This window comes from Heptranchias perlo, chromosome 7, assembly GCF_035084215.1.
Source record: "Heptranchias perlo isolate sHepPer1 chromosome 7, sHepPer1.hap1, whole genome shotgun sequence".
Lineage (NCBI taxonomy): Eukaryota > Metazoa > Chordata > Chondrichthyes > Hexanchiformes > Hexanchidae > Heptranchias > Heptranchias perlo.
In genome coordinates, this window is record NC_090331.1 from 69,692,599 (window position 1) to 69,714,529 (window position 21,931).

The 21,931-nt window shown below is 42.8% G+C and overlaps 1 protein-coding gene across 1 annotated transcript in view; it reads left to right on the forward strand.

The window, feature by feature from the left end:
* The window catches only part of LOC137323344 (SPATS2-like protein), a 139,985-nt gene that overhangs the window by 20,088 nt on the left and 97,966 nt on the right, over nucleotides 1-21,931 (forward strand). The window lies entirely within an intron of this gene.

Consider the following 21,931-nt stretch of genomic DNA (forward strand, 5'->3'; position numbering starts at 1 on the left):
ACCTTGCAGGACCTCATCCCTTTTTTTTACCTATGTTGTTGGTATCGATATGGACCATGACTACTGGCTGTTCACCCTCCCCCTCCAGAATGCCCTGCAGCCGCTCTGTGACATCCTTGACCCTAGCACCAGGGAGGCAACATACCATCCTGGAGTCACGTTTGCGGCCGAAGAAATGCCTATCTGTTCCCCTTACAATTGAATCCCCTATCACTATAGCCCTGCCACTCTTATTCCTCCCCTCCTGTGCAGCAGAGCCACCCGTGGTGCCCCGAACTTGGCTCTTAACCTTTTCTAATGTTTATTTATGGGGGACTTAAAATGAGTGAAAGCTTGTAGCTATCACCAGAACCCTAAAAACAAAACATATAAATGTGTCTGTGTGCGTGCATTGTTTGGTGTGTATTTGTGTGTGTGTGTGTGTGTGTGTGTGTGTAATGTTTGGTGTATTTATGTGTGTTGTTTGATGTGGGTATGTATGCGTATGTGCAGGTGTACATATGCTTGTGCATTATTTGGCGTGTGTGTTGTTTGGTGTGTGTATATGTGCGTGTGTGTTGTTTGGCGTGTGTATATGCGTGTGTGTTGTTTGGTGTGTGTATATGTGCGTGTGTGTTGTTTGGCGTGTGTATATGCGCGTGTGTGTTTGGTGTGTGTATATGTGCGTGTGTGTTGTTTGGTGTGTGTATATGCGTGTGTGTTGTTTGGTGTGTGTATATGTGCGTGTGTGTTGTTTGGCGTGTGTATATGCGTGTGTGTGTTTGGTGTGTGTATATGTGCGTGTGTGTTGTTTGGTGTGTGTATATGTGCGCGTGTGTTGTTTGGTGTGTGTATATGTGCATGTGTGTTGTTTGGTGTGTGTATATGTGCGCGTGTGTTGTTTGGTGTGTGTATATGTGCGTGTGTGTTGTTTGGTGTGTGTATATGTGCGTGTGTGTTGTTTGGTGTGTGTATATGTGCGTGTGTGTTGTTTGGTGTGTGTATATGTGTGTGTGTGTTGTTTGGTGTGTGTATATGTGCATGCGTGTTGTTTGGCGTGTGTATATGCGTGTGTGTTGTTTGGTGTGTGTATATGTGTGTGTGTTGTTTGGTGTGTGTATATGTGCATGTGTGTTGTTTGGTGTGTGTATATGTGCATGTGTGTTGTTTGGTGTGTGTATATGTGCGCGTGTGTTGTTTGGTGTGTGTATATGTGCGTGTGTGTTGTTTGGTGTGTGTATATGTGCGTGTGTGTTGTTTGGTGTGTGTATATGTGCGTGTGTGTTGTTTGGTGTGTGTATATGTGCATGTGTGTTGTTTGGTGAGTGTATATGTGCGTGTGTGTTGTTTGGTGTGTGTATATGTGCGTGTGTGTTGTTTGGTGTGTGTATATGTGCGTGTGTGTTGTTTGGTGTGTGTATATGTGCATGTGTGTTGTTTGGTGTGTGTATATGTGCGTGTGTGTTGTTTGGCGTGTGTATATGCGTGTGTGTTGTTTGGTGTGTGTATATGTGTGTGTGTGTTGTTTGGTGTGTGTATATGTGCATGTGTGTTGTTTGGTGTGTGTATATGTGTGTGTGTGTTGTTTGGTGTGTGCGCGTGCGTGTATACGTATTTGTGTGTGTGATGTTTGACTAAATTAGATTTTTTATTTCATGGACTCAGTTAAGTGTTGGCAGTATTTTTTGGAAGAAGTTGATTAATAATCCTGCTCTGGAACTTGCACAGCAGAGGCACATTCTTGATCTTTCAACACGCGTTAAAGAGACAGACAATACTTTAATATCCCCTAAGCATAACAAAAATATAATTTGTAGAGAGTTTCCTGGAGAATATCTTTTACAAACTTTCAGCTTCTTTGTAACAAAGCCCTTGCATCAGTTGAAAATGTCATATGGAATTACAGTTGTCTCATTTTCAACAAAGAAGCTGCTTTATCACAAGAGATTGATAAAGGTCCATTGAGAAAGGAGATTAGCCTAGAAGTTCCTGTTGGTGATAACAGCGTCATAAAAAACCTGACATTAGATTGCACACTTTCCAGTATCTTTCCTTAAATGTTTATATACAGAGCGTCAACTATTTAAAGACATATGGTCAGCCTCTCCATGTCTTTGGTAAAACATGTTCCATGTAATCCCACGTGTAATGGCTGGTTCTGATATGTGAAGGATCATAAGATTGCTGCATCTTGGAAAGTGCTCAGTCCCCGCAGAAACTCAGCTGGTGCCAGTGGTTATTAGAGATGTTCTTTGAATGGAGATATTTTCTCAAGTATCCATTGATTCATAATATATTCAAATCAGTATTCATGGATTTTTCTCAATGAGCTGGAACAATTTAATTTCAGTTAGAGATGAACCATGACCTTTCAATTATCAGTCTGCATCTACATGTATTTCAGTCTGCATTAAAGACTTCTTTTGTGGAACCAATAAAATCTGTCTGTTTTGGCACTTCACCAATGAATTGCATGGGAACTAAATCCAGTTCAATCCAGGCCTTATTAGAATTGATGCAAATGATACTTGGAAGTAACAAGCATAAGTTGAATTCACTCGTAACATAGACTAACAGCCTATATAAGTGGTGAGTTGTTATGATCTGGAATGCACTGCCTAAAAGGGTGGTGGAAGCAGATTCAATAGTAAATTTCAAAAGGGAAATGGATAAATACTTGAAAGGAAAAACATTTACAGGATTATGGGGAAAGAACAGGGGAAAGGGACTAATTGGATAGCTCTCCCACAGAGCTGGCAAAGGCACGATGGGCCGAATGGCCTCTTCCTGTGCTGTACCTCCTATGATACTATAATAAGTCACACTGCAGCAGGTAAGGAGCTAAGTAAAGTTAAATGAGCTCTTTGGGTCTGAATACCAAAATACATATGCAAATTCTGAGGGCTATCTCAGATGTAGATTTGAACGATGTTACATATGGAGAGTCACAAGTGGCTATGATTTAGGTTCTTAGACCCTACTTTATAGATCATACAAGTTGCAGTCTGTGTTTGTTTTCCTTAGCCTTATTGTTCTCAGTACTTTACGATATGTAGCTTAGTTATGGCGCATGCAGGTGTGATCTCCCATAGTGAACTATCCCAGTATCTAATCTCCATCATACCCAGTGTGTGACGGGAAGCTAACAGCTACGCTTTGTGTAGTTTAGCAAATAAACTCCAGTACCAGACTTTGATATCAAGCCAGAGAACAGGGAATTTAATTAACTTTCAACAGCTTTCCTCAGCCACATTAAATCGAAAAGTAAACAGATTCCTTGAAATAACAAAATGACGATGATAGATTTCTGCTTGACTTGCAGTCTGATTACTTTACAGTGCTCAAATCTAATGAGAAGGAAAGGGCTGGTTGCTATAAAGGAGCTGATTATTGCAGTCAGTTTGCTAACACCTCTCTCCCTCGTCTCCCCACACTCCTCCCCCGCAAAAAAATATCACTCTAGTTAAATTCTATCCATCTATATTCTCCTTTTCTATGCCACTTGACATTATGCATCACCCATCAATCAGGATGGTGGTGTAGTCTGGTCCGGGTCACAGACTCCACCATGATCATTCTGAATCCTCAGGAAGTGGTGCATTATGAGCAGAGCGACTTACTTCTACCGGGTGGTTTATGTGTGGGGCAGGCTTGATGGACCAGCCGGTCTTTTTCTGCCCATTTCATTCCATATGTTCATATGGGGTTAGCTGAAAAATGGCAATTGAAGCCCAACTAAGAGAAGTGAATCTGAGAGAGAAGTAATCCATGAGAGTCAAACAGTCAGTTCTCACACTCACTTCTGTTTTACAATTAATTGCCAAACTGCTTCAGTGTTAATGCTACATTGAAAGAGAAATGTCGATTCATTGCATGGCAATAGGCTCCTCACAAGGTTCAATTCACGGCTCATGAGAAATGGACAAAAATAAAGAAAACAATTAACGGCTTGTTTTTATTTCTTTTTCCGAGTCACAAAGATATTTAGAACAGAAGAGCAATCAAACATAAATGGACTTTCAAATTAGGAGACAAAAGACAAACTCCAGTGCCCAGCCAAACAGCTGTTACAAAATACCAGGAGAATAAACTATTCAGAATGTGTTCTTTCTTTGGAGAAAATGGGAAATGTCTGTCTTAATGTTTGCGTATGCACAGCAAGGGAGATCAGTGAGAGAAGTTTGAAAAGTATGGTTAAAGATTACAGACAAAATAATGCTAATCATGTTAGACAGTAGGTTACTCTATTTGACCGTAAATATGTCAAACATTAAGGCAGCTGAATTTTTTTTCATATTTTTCTTCATTCACACTCACTTCTGTTTTACAATTAATATCAATACAGACTGCTTGAATCTAGACCAGCTTTCTTGTCTAGTTTGCTATATAAGGAGTAAAATGCTCAGTCAAAGAGATAGTTCTTCGAAGTGCAGAGTAAGGTGAATGTTAAATAATGATATGAAAAAGCTGGATGTACTTACTGTTTTTCTATGGTCATAAACTGAGCTGGACATTAATCCGAGGCCCTGTCTGCCCTCTCAGGTGAACATAATAAATCCCATGGCACTGTTCGAAAAAGAGCAGGGGAGTTCTCCTGGTGTCCTGGCCAATATTTATCCCTCAACCAACATCACTAAAACATATTATCTGGTCATTTATCTCATTGTTGTTTGTGGGACTTTACTATCTCAAATTGGATGCCGCGTTTCCTCACATTACATCGATGACTAAACTTCAAAAAAACTTCATTGGCCGTAAAACATTTTGGGACTCCCTGAGGTCATGAAAAGCACCATATAATTGCATGTTCTTTCTTTCTTTAAAATGGACCTGTAAACTCAAAAACAAGGAGTGCTGTTTTCCGCTAGGGTTCTTCGCATGCAAAGGGAACCACGTGGACAGCCTCCTCCTGTCATTGCCTTGAATCAATTGCTTTGCTCATGATTGCCTTGAAATGTGTAGCTGCCTGGCTCTTTTGTCTTTGCCCCTGCCTTTCATTCCCACTACTTACATGTAAATATTTACTCAAATGTTTGAGAAAATGTAATATATGCTGCTGTTATTCAGAGATTCTACCTGCTGCTCAGTTTTACTGTTTAATATTTGTAGTGGATGGCCTCTATTAATACTTTTGAACCATGCTCAGAAATCGGCCTTGTCTTTTCAGGAGATTTGCCCTGGGCACTCTTAACTCGAACATTCATGGGAAGTCTGTGGCCAGATGTAACTGTTCTGCGGGCCAGGGTCCGTCCTGTGAGGCGTATCTTTGACACCCCTGGCTGAGAAGTTACTGTTGGTGACGTCAGAGGATGAATGTTAAACATGTTCATAAGATATTCCTCTGTTTTAACACAGACTTTAACCCATTTATTTTAACTGGGTTAACACCTCTACTAAAATAGAGTCAAAGAAATGTCTACTTAATGAACCCATTAAGTATTTGTCCTCTGATATCAACAACAGCAATTGCATCTGGGAAAAAATGGCAAATGTTAACATCAAACGAATGTAAGTAATCTTACAACACCAGGTTATAGTCCAACAGTTTTATTTGAAAATCAAACGAAGCAGAGAATTCCTACTTTGGGGTAAAATATCTTTTTTTAAAAGAATATTGAAATGAATTATATCCCTTAAACAATTAGGATATTTAACAGTTGTCACATCGTTACAGCTATTGCCTTTAATTATATTTATTGGAACATAGGAACATAAGAACAGGAGTAGGCCATTTAGCTCCTCGAGCCTGTTCTATCATTCAACGAGATCATGGCTGATCTTTTTTTTATTCGTTCATGGGATGTGGGCGTCGCTGGCGAGGCCAGCATTTATTGCCCATCCTAATTGCCCTTGAGAAGGTGGTGGTGAGCCGCCTTCTTGAACCGCTGCAGTCCGTGTGGTGAAGGTTCTCCCACAGTGCTGTTAGGAAGGGAGTTCCAGGATTTTGACCCACCGACGATGAAGGAACGGCGATATATTTCCAAGTTGGGATGGTGTGTGACTTGGAGGGGAACGTGCAGGTGGTGTTGTTCCCATGTACCTGCTGCTCTTGTCCTTCTAGGTGGTAGAGGTCGCGGGTTTGGGAGGTGCTGTCGAAGAAGCCTTGGTGAGTTGCTGCAGTGTATCCTGTGGATGGTACACACTGCAGCCACAGTGCGCCGGTGGTGAAGGGAGTGAATGTTTAGGGTGGTGAATGGGGTGCCAATCAAGCAGGCTGCTTTGTCCTGGATAGTGTCGAGCTTCTTGAATGTTGTTGGAGCTGCACTCATCCAGGCAAGTGGAGAGTATTCCATCACACTCCTGACTTGTGCCTTGTAGATGGTGGAAAGGCTTTGGGGAGTCAGGAGGTGAGTTGTTCGCGGCAGAATACCCAGCCTCTGACCTGCTCTTGTAGCCACAGTATTTATATGGCTGGTCCAGTTAAGTTTCTGGTCAATGGTGACCCCCAGGATGTTGATGGTGGGGGATTCGGCAATGGTAATGCAGTTGAATGTCAAGGGGAGGTGATTAGACTCTCTCTTGTTGGAGACGGTCATTGCCTGGCACTTATCTGGCGTGGATGTTACTTGCCACTTATCAGCCCAAGCCTGGATGGTGTCCAGGTCTTGTTGCATGTGGGCTCGGACTGCTTCATTATTTGAGGGGTTGCGAATGGAACTGAATACTGTGCAATCATCAGCGAACATCCCCATTTCTGACCTTATGCTGGAGGGAAGGTCATTGATGAAGCAGCTGAAGATGGTTGGGCCTAGGACACTGCCCTGAGGAACTCCTGCAGCAATGCCCTGGGACTGAGATGATTGGCCTCCAACAACCATTATTATCTTCCTTTATGCTAGGTATGACTTCTGCCACTGGAGAGTTTTCTCTCTGATTCCCCCTGATCTGTGACCTAACTCCATATACCCGCCTTAACCCCATATCTCTTGATACCTTTGGTGAACAAAAATCTGTAAACTGTAGAGGGCTTTGATGAGATCACACCTGGAGTACTGTGTACAGTTTTGGTCTCCTTACCTAAGGAAGGAAAGACTTGCCTTGGAGGCGGTGCAAAGAAGGTTCACTAGATTGATTTCTGGGATGAGAGGATTGTCCTGTGAAGAGAGATTAAGTAGAATGGGCCTATACTTTCTGGAGTTTAGAAGAATGAGAGCTGATCTCATTGGAACATATAAGATTCTGAGGGGGCTTGACAGGGTAGATACTGAGAGGTTGCCTGACTCATGTAGATTGGACCTTTTACTGCACATCATCACTTGGGAGACCCTGGGACCCTGATAGGAATCTTCATCTTTAAGAAATCATGAATATGATCACTTGCCACAAAGATCTGAATTTTTAATGATTCCACATTTGGCCTTTATGAGATATTTCATTCAAAACCTTTTTACTGCAGATGAAAGGGATAAAAGACAAGCTCTGCTTACAAAGCTAAATGTCCTCAAAGTGAAGTGAGACACTCTGCCCATAGGATAGCTTGTCCTGCCCTTGTGGCTTAGCTGAGATAATGTTAGCAACTTTTAGACAAGAATCGTCTGCTATTTCTAAACAGCTCAGCCCTCACCGAGCCACTTCATTCTTCATATCAGCTGTGAGTTCTCAAACTTGCCTAACCTTTACGGTCGGAAAGTCAAAATGGTGGAATCAGTAATGCTGAAAATTAAATTGTTAAAAAAGTGCAATTTGGAAAGTGCAAAGTTCGGTACTGTAGAACCATAAAATATGCTGTAATGTGATAACCCAAAGCATGCTCTCAGTTGGTAAATAATTACCTTGTGAAGTTACTGTGCTATCATTCTTCCCTCCACCTCACTGGCACACTTGACCAACCTTATCCAATCAGTAATACTGCAGTCAGATTTAAGTGACCATTATGGTAATAAAACAAATACTCTACTATCTACACCAACATGCAACTCAACATTATTTCTCTTTGTGTTAGCTTTGGAGACTACAATGAGAATCTTTGCATTTTACAATAGTGTCAACATTTATCCAACATAATAAGAAATTACTGGGATCATTTAAACAAAACTCCCTGATTTTAATTTGGTTACAAATTATTTGGATTTGTAGATATATATTACCTCAATGGAACATCATGTCTGAAATCTATTGAAACAATGCTCTACAAGCTTTATATTACTGTGTGGACAGGTAGGTGTGACTGAAAGATCTTTGGTTTTATCTGCCACTGCTACCTACCTTATTGATGAGATATAATATGAATATGAGTGTTGGTGTTTGAAAGATGAGCCGCTCAAATTTTAATTTGCCAATGCAATCTCTCAGTATTATTTGTAGGGCTGAATATGCAAATTTGTTGATAGTTTTTGTGGGATCATCCTGACAAATTATTAAGGCTGATCTCAAAAGGTCACAAAACACATAAATTAGGATGCTCTGTGTACGCTCTTGGCAATTCTTGCTACTTGCCATAATAATACACCTAATTGGGATTGGCTGAAAGAGGGTTGAATAAAGAATATAAAATCTTCAATATGTTATTGCCTTTGAACTTGGTTAATAAATTGATATATATATATATATATAAAATATAATATATATATATATATATATATAATATATAACATTGGGTTGTGTGATGCACTGTGCAGGGAGAACATTTTCCCAAGATCGCAATCTCCATCTTTTTGCTGAGCGGAACTTATTGGAATGAAATGGATCAGCAAGCTTTTGTTCCAAAGCACATCTTATAACCCAGAGTACTGTCGGTGGGAAAAGTTAGAAATTCTTCCACTGCAATTAGCAACCTTGAAATTAGGCTATTCTGTAAAAGCATACAAGCTCTTACTGCATTAAATGAGGCATGTATATCAATAAAATAAATGGATTAACAACTGCATTGAAATAACAGAGACAGGAAGTCCATGCAAACATATTAACCAGTGTGCTGAAAGTAGCACAAAAGTCTGACTATAAACTATGAAGTTAGAAATAATCACCTGCATTACAGGTGAGGCAGGTAAGTGATTGGTAGTGACTGCGGGCTAAGTTTTAAGTTAACATATAGCATATAACTAAATTTTAAAAACTAAACTTAATTTAATTAATCTAATTAAACGAGGTAAATAATTTGATTAACACTAAATTGATTAATTAAATAAATAAAATAGTGGGAGAACAGGAGATGTGTTGCTGCTGCAATATGTGGGAGCTTGTGGACATTTTTGTCCAGGACGACTACATCTGCAGTAAGTGTCTGCGGCTCGAGGAACTTCGGCTCCGAGTTGAGGAGCTGGAGTCCGAGCTGCGGACATTGCGAGACATCAGGGAGGGAGAAAGCTACCTGGACACTTTGATCCAGGAGGCAGCCACACCCCTTAGATTAAATCAGAATCGACACGTGGTCAGGGACAGGAGGGTGTGACTGCGAGTGAGGCAGGTACGGGGATCCAGGAGGTAGTATTGCAGGAGCCTCAGTCCCTACGCTTATCTAATAGATTTGATATTCTTGCAACCCTTGTGAACAAGTGCGGGGACTGGGGGGAGGATGAGCAAACTGACCACGGCACTGTGATACAGGAAGCCGTTCAAGTGGGGGGAGTGAAAAGGAAGGTGGTTGTAGTAGGTGACAGTATAGTTAGGGGGATAGACACTGTTCTCTGCAGCCAGGAGAATGAGTCCCGAAGGCTGTGTGGCCTACCCGGTGCCAGGGTTAAGGACATCTCCATCGGGCTGGAGAAGAACTTGGAGTGGGAAGGGGAGGATCCACGTAGGTACCAGCGACATAGGTAGGACTAAGAGAAAGGTTCTGCGAAGAGACTTTGAGCAGCTAGGGACTAAATTAAAAAGCAGAACCACAAAGGTAATAATCTCTGGATTATCACCTGAGCCACAAGCAAATTGGCATAGGGTCAATAAGATCAGAGGGATGAATGCATGGCTCAAAGATTAGTGTGGGAGAAGTGGGTTTCGGTTCATGGGGCACTGGCATCGGTACTGGGGAAAGAGAGAGCTGTTCCGTTGGGACGGACTACACTTGAACCATGCTGGGACCACAGTTCTAGCGAATCGAATAACTAGGGAGGTAGATGGGGCTTTAAACTAAATAAAGGGGGGGGGAGGGTCCCGGTGGAGAGAAATCTAGAATGCTAAAGAGAAAAGACAAAGAAGCAGTGCAGGATAGTGAATGGGGTAAGGGTAACCAGATTGTGTCAGGAAGGGACAGAGCGTACAAACAAAAGACAACAAATAGGGTCCGGGTAAGAAAAAATGGTAATAAGACAAATAGGGCCATAGTACAAAAAAAATTAAGATGTCTAAAAATGTTAAAAAGACAAATCTAAAGGCACTGTATCTGAATGCATGAAACATTCATAATAAAGTAGATGAATTAACAGCACAAATAGATGTAAACGGATATGATATAATTGCAATTACAGATACTTGGCTGCAGGGTGACCAAGGCTGGGAGCTTGGGTATTCGATATTTAGGAAGGACAGGCAAAAAGGAAAAGGAGGTGGGGTGGTGTTGTTAGTAAAGGATGAAATCAGAGCAATAGTGAGAAAGGATATTGGCTCAGAAAATCAAGAAGTAGAATCAGTCTGGGTGGAGTTAAGAAGCACCAAGGGGCAAAAAACACTGGTGGGAGTTGTCTATAGGCCTCCAAACAGTAATGGTAATGGTAAGGGGATGGGATCAAACAGGAAATTAGAGATGCATGTAACAAGGGTACTACAGTAATCATGGGTGACTTTAATCGACATATAGACTGGCCAAACCAAATTAGCAATAATACTGTGGAGGATGAATTCCTGGAGTGTGTACGAGATGGTTTTTTAGACCAGTACGTTGAGGAACCAACCAGGGAACAGGCTATCCTAGATTGGGTATTGTGCAATGAGAAGGGGTTAATTAATAATCTTGTTGTGCGGAGACCTTTAGGGAAGAGTGACCATAACATGATAGAAGTCTTCATTAAGATGGAAAGTGAAGTCGTCCAATCCAAAACTAGGGTCCTAAATCTAAAGAAAGGAAACTATGAAGGTATGAGGAATGAGTTGGCTATGCTAGATTGGGAAACTTCATTAAAAGGCATGACAGTAGATAGGCAATGGCTAACATTTAAGGAATGAATGCATGAATTGCAACAATTATACATTCCTTTCTGGCGCAAAAACATAAAAGGAAATGCGGCCCAACCATGGCTAACAAAAGAAATTAAGGATAGTATTAGATCCAATGAGGAGTCATATAAAGTTGCCAGAAAAAATAGCAAGCCTGAGGATTGGGAGCAGTTTAGAATTCAGCAAAAAAGGACCAAGAGATTTATTAAGAGGGGAAAGATAGAGTATGAGAGTAAACTTGCAAGGAACATAAAAGTGGACTGTAATAGCTCCTACAAGTATGTAAAAAGAAAAAGATTAGTGAAGACAAATGTAGGTCCCTTACAGTCAGAAATGGGAGAATTTATAATGGGGAACAGGGAAATGGCAGAGCAATTAAACAAATACTTTTGTTCTGTCTTCACAGAAGAGGACACAAATAACTTCCCAGAAATGCTAGGGAACCAAGGGACTAGTGAGGAGGAGGAATTAAAGGAAATTAGTATTAGTAAAAAAATAGTGCTGGAGAAATTAATGGGATTGAAAGCCAATAAATCCCCAGGGCCTGATAATCTGCATCCCAGAGTACTAAAAGAGGTAGCCATGGAAATAATGGATGCATTAGTTGTCATCTTCCAAAATTCTATAGATTATGGAACAGTTCCTGCAGATTGGAGGATGGCAAATGTAACCCCACTATTTAAAAAAGGAGACAGAGAGAAAATAGGGAACAACAGACCGGTTAGCCTAACATCAGTAGTCGGGAAAATGCTAGAGTCTATTATAAAGGATGTGATAACAGGACACTTAGAAAATATCAACGGGATTAGACAAAGCCAACATGGATTTATGAAAGGGAAATTGTATTCGACAAACCTACTGGAGTTTTTTGAGGATGTAACTGGTAGAATAGATAAGGGAGAACAAGTGGATGTGGTGTATTTGGATTTTCAGAAGGCCTTTGATAAAGTCCCACATAAGAGGTTAGTGTGGAAAATTAAAGAACATGGGATTGGTGGTAATATACTGGCATGGATTGAAAATTGGTTAACAGACAGGAAACAGAGAATAGGAATAAATGGGTCTTTTTCGGGGTGGCAGGCAGTGACTAGTGGGGTACCGCGGGGATCAGTGCTTGGGCCCCAGTTATTCACAATATATATCAATGATTTGGATGAGGGAACCAAATGTATTATTTCTAAGTTTGCTGACGACACAAAACTAGAAGGGATCATGAGTTGTGAGGAGGATGCAAAGAGGCTTCAAGGCGATTTAGACAAGTTGAGTGAGTGGGCAACTACATGGCAGATGCAGTATAATGTGGATAAATGTGAAGTTATCCACTTCGGAAGGAAAAACAGAAAGGCAGATTATTATTTAAATGGTGATAGATTGGAGAATGTTAATGTACAAAGGGACCTGGGTGTCCTTGTATACCAGTCACTGAAAGCAAATATGCAGGTGTAGCAAGCAGTTAGGAAGGCAAATGATATGTTGGCCTTCATTGCAAGAGGATTTGAGTATAGGAGCAAGGATGTCTTACTGCAGTTATAGAGAGCCTTGGTGAGACCACACCTGGAGTATTATGTGCAGTTTTGGTCTCCTTACCTCAGAAAGGATATACTTGCCATAGAGGGAGTGCTGCGAAGGTTCACCAGACTGATTCCTGGGATGGCAGGACTGTCATATGAGGAGAGATTGGGTCGACTCGGCCTGTATTCACTCGAGTTTAGAAGAATGAGAGGGGATCTCATTGAAACATATAAAATTCTGACAGGGCTAGACAGACTGGATACAGGGAGGATGTTTCCCCTGGCTGGGGGGTCCAGAACGAGGGGTCGCAGTCTCAGGATACGGGGTAGGACATTTAGAACTGAGATGAGGAGAAATTTCTTCACTCAGAGGGTGGTAAACCTGTGGAATTCTCTACCACAGAAGGCTGTGGGGGCCAAGTCATTGAATATATTTAAGAAGGAGCTAGATAGATTTCTAGACACAAAAGGCATCAAGGGGTATGGGGAGAGAGCGGGAATATGGTAATGAGATAGAGGATCAGCCATGATCATATTGAATAGCGGAACAGGCTTGAAGGGCCGAATGGCCTACTCCTGCTCCTATTTTCTATGTTTCTATGTTTCTAATAAGTAAAAGAAGAAAGGGCAGAAAATGTAAAACCATTTTAAACATGAAGCAAGAAACTGCAAATGCTGGAAATTTGAAACAAAAATCTGAAACTTGTCTTATACTCTATTTACCCTGGCTGTCAGTTAACTGCTAGTTATATCTGTATCAGTTATGTGGATGTGACTTTGTAGTGTAACAATGCAGAGCTGCTTCTCAATCCAGAGGGCTGGATTTTCCTTTAAGTTACCATTTGTTTTTGGGCGGTTTTGGGGCGCTAGTCTAAGTAAAATGCCTACCACCTCAAATCCACCACTAAAAACTGCACCCGAACTGTCCTCTTAATGCCATCCCCCTTTAATGCCTGATGGGAGCCTGGCCCACTGCATTTAAATGGGTGCAGCTCACCCTCCCACTCCATCTTCCCAACTTCCTCCCCAAGCCTGACCCTAATTAATACTGTCACTATATAAGCGGTTAAGCTGTGGTATGAGGAGCACAGTGGGTATCCCTGAAGTAGACACCATATTGATTTTCCTGGGGCTGAAGGTGGCCTAATTTGCCTCAATACTGATGTTAGCAGTTTAGTGCTCAGAGGTTTTGTCAAGACTCTTCCTGGCCTGTTTAGTCTCAGCTTTACAGTTGTGGACTCGGAACATGGATTTCCCAAAGGGACTCCTTTGATTCCTATGTTTTGAGGAGAAAGCGGAAAAGGAGATGGAGGGTGCTAAATTGGAGGGTCTTAAAACGAGGTATCACAAAAGATTCTACACATGCAGATACCGACTTACAGACCAAGATGGTCTTACTTAGATTTCTCTGCACGTCACTGCCTCAGAAGGCTGCACTTCCCCTGAATTGGGGAAATATAGCAGCTGCCCATTTCCACCAGGAGAACGACATCGTCTGTGCCTGTCAAAGTCATCACCTCCTTGAATGTTTTTTTGCAAATGGATCCTTCCAAGCATCATCTGCTGACCTTCGTGACATTACTTAGTCAGCACCTCACCATCGCATAAAGAAGCCACTGATGCTCTCTTTAGGTGGGCCACACACTTCATATCCTTCCCGATGCAACCAAAGAAACAAAGAGAGGGGCCTATCCAATTCCAGAGACTGGCAGGGTTCCCACAAATGCAAGGAGCAATTGACAGAGTGCATGTGCCATTCAAAACTCTATCTGACAACTCTTCAATTTCATGAACAGGAAAAACTTTAATTCCATGAATGTGCAACTATTGTGTTATACCAATCACCTTATTCTGCACGTAGATACCTGTTCTCCAGGAAGCTGTCATGACGCTTTTATTAGGTGACAATCTACATTGCCAGGCCTGATGACTCAAAGCCATGTATCAGGATGGTTGATTGATGATCAGGACTGTTCACTGCAATCTTGACTTATGACTCCAATAAGACTTCTGCAGACAGAAAGGGACAATAGATATAAAGAGGTCCATATCACTACTAGTAGTGTCCTAGAGCAGACAGTAGGCATTCTGAAGTCTCGTCTTAGATATCTAGATAAATCTGGTGGAGCCCAGCAGTATAGCACAATGAGAGTCGACAGAATCATTGTAGCTTGCTGCATATTACATAATATAGAATCATAGAATCTTACAGCACAGGAGGAGGCCATTTGGCCCATCGTGACGATGCCAGCTCTTTGAAAGAGCTGTCCAATTTAGTCCCACACCCCAGCTTTTTCCACATAACCCTGCAAGTTAGTCCTCTTCAAGTACATGTCTAACTGCCTTTTGAAAGTTCCTATGGAATCTGATTCCACCAACCTTTCAGGTAGTACGTTCCAGATCTTAATAATCCTCTGTGTGAAAAAATTTCTCCTCATTTCCCCTTTCGTCATTTTGCCAATTATTTTAAATCTATGACCCCTGGTTACTGACCCACTTGCCAGTGGAAACAATTTCTCCCTATTTGCTCTTTCAAAACCCTTCATTATTTTGAATACCTCTATCAGGTCTCCCCTCAACCTCCTCTGCTCTAAAGAGAACAATCCCAGCTTCTCCAATCTCTTCACGTAACTGAAGTCCATGATCCCTGGTGTCATCCTGGTAAACCTCCTCTGTACCCTCTCCAAGGCTTTGCCATCCTTCTTAAAGTGTGGTGCCCAGAATTGTACACAATACTCCAGCTGAGTCCTAACCAGTGATTTGTAACAGTTTAGCATGACTTCCTTGTTTTTGTATTTAATGCTGCAATGAAGAAATGCTTGCAGATTTATTGCTACTACATTACAATGTGCTGGATTGGGGACTTTCTTTTCATTTCAATACTACTTTGGGAGCTGTGTATACGTCAACATTACTTATGATTGAACTTCCAATAAATTAATTATGAACATTAATTGTTCTTTTTATAACTGAGAAAAAAAGGTGTACAAAAATTGTAATGGTTAGGGCATTGCATCCTTGTCAGTCGCCATCTAACACCTATAACTGCCAACCCTATTGTGATAGGTTCTGTCAGCAGAACATCTGTTGGGCATGGAAGAGGGGCAGTAAAGTGGGAGGAAGTGAGCCTCCTATTGGATTTACACAAAGCAACACTAATGCTGAAAAAGTCCAAGGAATCCATGATCCACTTGCCCACCATTGCTGTTGATTGAGGAACCAAGGAGATTAACAAGTATAACTGAAAGAGGGCAGGATGAGTAACAATTTAATTTTAATTCCAATGTTTTTTTTGCTTCAATGCTGAATATTTCATATCGTCGCTGAACTTTCTTCTGAGTATGTGACCGTTTCCTGGCTATTGTCCAGGAGTCTGCCCAGTGGGTGTGTCCATCTGCTCCTGGCTTCAGTTTCACTGACAATCCTAACCTGACAGTTCTGTTGGCTGCGGGCCAAGGTAACAGCTAGAGGAAGAGATCACTTTGGGTGGGCAGTAAACAGCTGGAGATCACGTTATAAAGTCTTCAGAAAAATGTTAAAATGGAATTGACTGTAGTTAAGAAAGTACAGTCTCTTGGTGATTTTAAAAAAATGGTCACCCTTATGCAAAGCTGAAATGACTGCTCCAAGGAGAGAATTATTTTGTTCCCAGTATATACAAGGCAGGATTCAGAAAATGGGGGAATATTTTGTCTAATTCATTCTTTTAACCCCGTTACTTCTTTTCTTGTGGCCTCTTATCTGTACGCAACCCCACTAATTTGGAAGGCATGCAAATTGTCTCCAGCCTCCGCATAACTTTTGGGCCCCCCATTATACGCCCTGATGGATTTTCCTTTCCATTGAGTTACATGAATAGAGTGTACATGAAGTGACCCTGGAGCTGAGGACAGTTTGGATGTTGGTTTCATGTCTATCCAGCTAATGTATGCTTCAGTTGAAAGTTCCAACCTATCTGTATAAAATCATAGTCTAAGGCTTATAATTTTGTTATACAAAATGCACAGAGAAAAATCTTCCTCCATAATGAGCTAGATGGATTGGAATATGCTTTCTCGATTTTTAATTTCTATCTTAACAGCTTGGCTTAGCTGGTAACAATCTTTCCTCTGAGTCAGAAAGTTGTAGGTTCAAGCCCCACCTAAACACTTGATCCTATAATCTAGGCCGAAACTGCAGTGTAGCAATGAGGGAGTGCTGCATTGTTGGAGGTACCACCTTTCTGATATGATGCTAAACTGAGATCCGATCTGTCTGTTGAAGTGAATGTAAATTATCCCATAGCACTATTCAAAGAGTTATCCTGGCCAGCATTCATCCCTCAACCAACACCATCTAAAATAGATTAACTGGTCATTCACCTCATTGGCTGCCACAGTTCATAACGACAGTGACGGCACTTCAAAAATTATTCATTGGCTAGCAAGTGCTTTGGGACAATGATAAGGTGCTATAAGGTGCAAATAACATTCGTGCCAGACAAGTGCCAGACAATGACCATCTCCAATAAGTGAGAGTCTAACCGCCTCCCCTTGATATTCAACGGCATTACCATCGCTGAATTCCCCACCATCAACATCCTGGGGGTCACCATTGATCAGAAATTTAACTGGACCAGCATCATAAATACTGTGGCTACAAGAGCAGATCAGAGGCTGGGTATTCTGCGGCGAGTGACTCAGCTCCAGACTCCCCAAAGCCTTTCCACCATCTACAAGGCACAAGTCAGGAGTGTGATGGAATACTCTCCACTTGCCTGGATGAGTGCAGCTCCAACAACACTCAAGAAGCTCGACACTATCCAGGACAAAGCAGCCTGTTTGATTGGCACCCCATCCACCACCCTAAACATTCACACCCTCCACCACCGGCGCACAGTGGCTGCAGTGTGTACCATCCACAGGATGCACTGCAGCAACTCGCCAAGGCTTCTTCGACAGCACCTCCCAAACCCGCGACCCCTACCACCTAGAAGGACAAGGGCAGCAGGCACATGGGAACAACACCACCTGCACGTTCCCCTCCAAGTCACACACCATCCCGACTTGGAAATATATCGTCGTTCCTTCATCGTTGCTGAGTCAAAATCCTGGAACTCCCTTCCTAAAAGCACTGTGGGAGAACCGTCACCACACGGACTGCAGTGGTTCAAGAAGGCGGCTCACCACCACCTTCTCGAGGGCAATTAGGGATGGGCAATAAATGCTGGCCTTGCCAGCGACGCCCACATCCTATGAACGAATAAAAAAAAGAAACAGGCTTTCCCGCCCAGCAGCTGGCCAGCCTCTCAATTTGGCCGGCTGCCAGGCAGGAAACGGAGTAAAAAAATTCTAATGAGGTGCTGCCGTTAACTTGGGCAGGACCTCAGCCTTCCCGGTATTTCCGGGTTTCTCAGCCGCACCCTCCCCACCTCCCCGTAACTATCGAAGCCTAAGTGTCTGCTCCATACCATTTCTAGTATTCCCGGGGTGTCTGCCACGCATTGATTCAGGAATCTTGGAGCGGCACCTTGCATCATGTTGGTGTACTTTGCATTAAGGGCAAAGGAGGGAGATCTGGCAGATTTCTAGCTGTTGACATCATTATGTTAGTCTTGTAATACTAATAAATTGCTCATTCCAGTACCCATAGTCAGCTGATGCATATAGTGTCTTTTTTCATACAAAACTGGAGCAGAGTTGGGAGAAGGCCTTTAGAAACTCACTTCACAGAGCCACATAGTGACTAGAGCCTGCAACTACAGTGTGACAACTGACATAGCAAAATCACATGGGAAATGGGGACATAACAATTTGCAATGGTAAGTGTTGACAGAAAAGCATGACCAAAAATAGTGATAACAGGAAGTAAAGTTTGTGGAAGTATGTGCCCTCATACAAGATTTTTAATAATACATAAATATATAAAAGGATCGTGAATTAATATTCATTTTGAGTTTCTCTCAATATTTGAGATATTTTTAAATTATTTAAATGCTACAATGGAGGCAGTAACCTCCAATGTGATGGCATATCTCTCTTGATCCCCTGTAAAGTATGATAGACCTGCTCAACCTACAGTTTTGGAGCATGGGAGAGATCCTTGTTAAGTCCCTAAGGTGAGACATTGTTTTTGTTTCCAAAAAATATACTTTATTCATAAAATTTGCAGCAAAACATACAATACAGTTATATCACATTCCAAACGTACACAATACAGATTATGCAATTTGCAGGTTACATCAAGTACAGTTCAATGAACACATTGTACGTAATTACAGTTCATGACACTCTGGGGTGTCTCATTGCATTATACTCAATACAGATTATTGATTACAGACATTGTAACCGGATATAATAGAGTTTTAGTTCATACGGCTAAATCTTGTTCAATTACATAAGTCAGGTGGTTTCACCATCAGGACCCACCTTTAACAAAATCAAACCTCTGAGCAGAATTGCAATTAACTTTAAAATACTTATGTTATTTTTCTATTGTTTTTAACTTTATAAAGTGAGTGTTGATAACATCAACAGCAGAATTGACTGAGCAGTTACTGAGCCAGAGAGTATGAGTAAATGAGCTGAATTAACACAGCATTAAGTGACTGGAATATTAAAATATGTTGGATTTAGGGTTGCCAACTCTGTTTGGGTGTATTCCTGGAGATTTCATCACATGACCTCCCCCCTCGAATCACCCCGCCTCCACATTCCCACCATTGCTCCATCCTGCAGCTGCATTGCCTTCCCACACCAATTGGGAAGGGAACAGACTCTTTGGGCATGATTTTGACTCCGAACCGGGAAGGGGGCGGGGGAGTCAAATTGCAGACGGGAAACCCGGAAGTACAGGTTTTTTATTTATTTTTGTCGGTTTGCCGTCCAACTGACCGGCTGATTGACAGGTTGGCCTCAGTCGGACGGGAGACCAACCAGAGAGAGGACGTCTTCAGGTAAGTCTTCAGATAAGTCTTCACTTGTATTGATGTGGGGTGGGACATTGGAGCACAGGGGTGCATGGGGGCACAGGGGGGCATGGGGGCACAGGGCGCATGGGTTGGCACCAGGCATGGGTTGGCATGGAGGTCACAGGGGAGTCAGTTATGGGGGGAGGGATCAGGGGTCAGTCACAGGGGGGAGTGTCGGGAACACGGGTCATCGCGGGGGTCCGTGATCATTGGGGGTCTTGGGGGTCCACAATTGCTGGGCGGGATCAGGGATCGGGGGTGGAGGTCCGCGATGGTTGCGGGGGGGGGGGGGGGGGGGATCGGAGACGGGGTCCGCGATCATTGGGGAGTCGTTGCAGTTAGGCTTGTTGGGCCTGGGGGAAGCACTCCTGCTCCTCCGGGCCCACAAGCTGTGCCGGAAAGCCACATACCTTTTAAGTCTTGGGTCTTCTCGCCTCCTTTCATGTGGCGTGAAAGAGAAGGCCCAGGAATCCCGGCCCCCCAGGATTGAAGTTGAAAACTGCGGGGAAATGGAGGCCCACGGACTCCTTGAAAGGTTTTAAGGCCCAACCCCCCCCCTCCTGGGAGCGGGTTGGTCGCCCGCCTCTTGTCCTGCCTCTGTGAAAACCGGAAGTGGGTGGGTTGGAGGCTGCTTGGGGGCGGGTTGGGGGGCGGGTCAGAAAGGGTTGCGATTTTGAATGCCCCCCCAGCCCCCAACCCACCCGTTTTTCACTTTTAAAATTATGCCCTTTGTTACCCAATTGGATTAATCTTGACTGTCAGTGAAACAGCCTTTCTCCCCCATCTCCAAAATGTTATAGCTAATAAAATAAAGTGTTCAAATAAAAAAATAAAAACACAATTTTATTTAATGCCCCTATGATTTTTCTCCCTGGTTGCCTGCAGCAGTGTCCTGAAGATTAATCTTCAATTCCTGTAGACTCTGGGACAATCCTGGATTGAAAGAGTGTAGCCCCGAATTTCCTCTTTCCCCACTCCAGCATTGTAAGGATAGTGCAGCAGGACTTCCACCCATACAACAGTAGTGTCCTAGACCCTGTCCCAGGTCCTGGAATCACCTGTGTTTACTTATTTACTGCCCAGCTGGAGCCCCCAAGTCAAGTGAGGGAGGGGGTTGGAGAGTGAGTGGGCCCCACAATTTCAAAAATGTTTAAAAGTGCGCCCATTTGTTTGATAGGCCGGTTTCCGTGATTGAACCACAGCATTTTAAATGTTAATTTTTTTTTAGTCGTTCATGGGATGTGGGCGTCGCTGGCAAGGCCAGCAATTATTGCCCATCCCTAATTGACCTTGAGAAGGTGGTGGTGAGCCGCTTTCTTGAACTGCTGCAGTCCGTGTGGTGAAGGTTCTCCCACAGTGCTGTTAGGAAGGGAGTTCCAGGATTTTGACCCAGCGACGATGAAGGAACGGCGATATATTTCCAAGTCGGGATGGTGTGTGACTTGGAGGGGAACGTGCAGGTGGTGTTGTTCCCATGTACCTGCTGCTCTTGTCCTTCTAGGTGATAGAGGTCATGGGTTTAGGAGGTGCTGTCGAAGAAGCCTTGGCGAGTTGCTGCAGTGCATCCTGTGGATGGTACACACTGCAGCCACAGTGCGCCGACGGTGAAGGGAGTGAATGTTTAGGGTGGTGGACGGGGTGTCAATCAAGCGGGCTGCTTTATCTTGGATGGTGTCGAGCTTCTTGAGTGTTGTTGGAGCTGCACTCATCCAGGCAAGTGGAGAATATTCCATCACACTCCTGACTTGTGCCTTGTAAATGGTGAAAAGGCTTTGGGGAGTCAGGAGATGAGTCACTCGCCACAGAATACCCAGCCTCTGACCTGCTCTTGTAGCCACAGTATTTATATGGCTGGTCCCCTGGATACCCTTAGCAACACTGGACACCAGGGACGCACAGTCCTCGCTGGTGCCCAGCACTACTAACATGCAAACAGTGGGAATTACATCTCATCTGCATTGGCGTCACTTGTGGGGCTGGCATAATATGTGCTTGGCGACGCTCAGATGGGTAGGAAAAAGGGGCTGGGAATTAATGTAATCAAGTCCCACTCCTAGATTACGGCATTTTACCATCAGAAGAACAGAGTAAAATCGGGGGTCTGTACCTCTAACAGTGTTAAACAGGCTTCCTCAGCCTGTTGGATCAGTAACTCCTCCCATACAGTTCCCCTGACAATCTCATCAGAACTCACCATTTGAACAAAATATATATTTTTTCATAGTAAAGGATGTTGCCCTTAATCTCCGTTTCTTTGCAACTGATTTCTGAAAGGGGGCATTGTGGAGAGGCTCTCCAGTCGAGATAAATACATTCAGTGCTGAAATGTAATGCGAAATGTAATTAGTTTTGTAAAAAGTTAAAACTCTGAGAATGAATTTGAATTTTCAAGCCCAGCCAA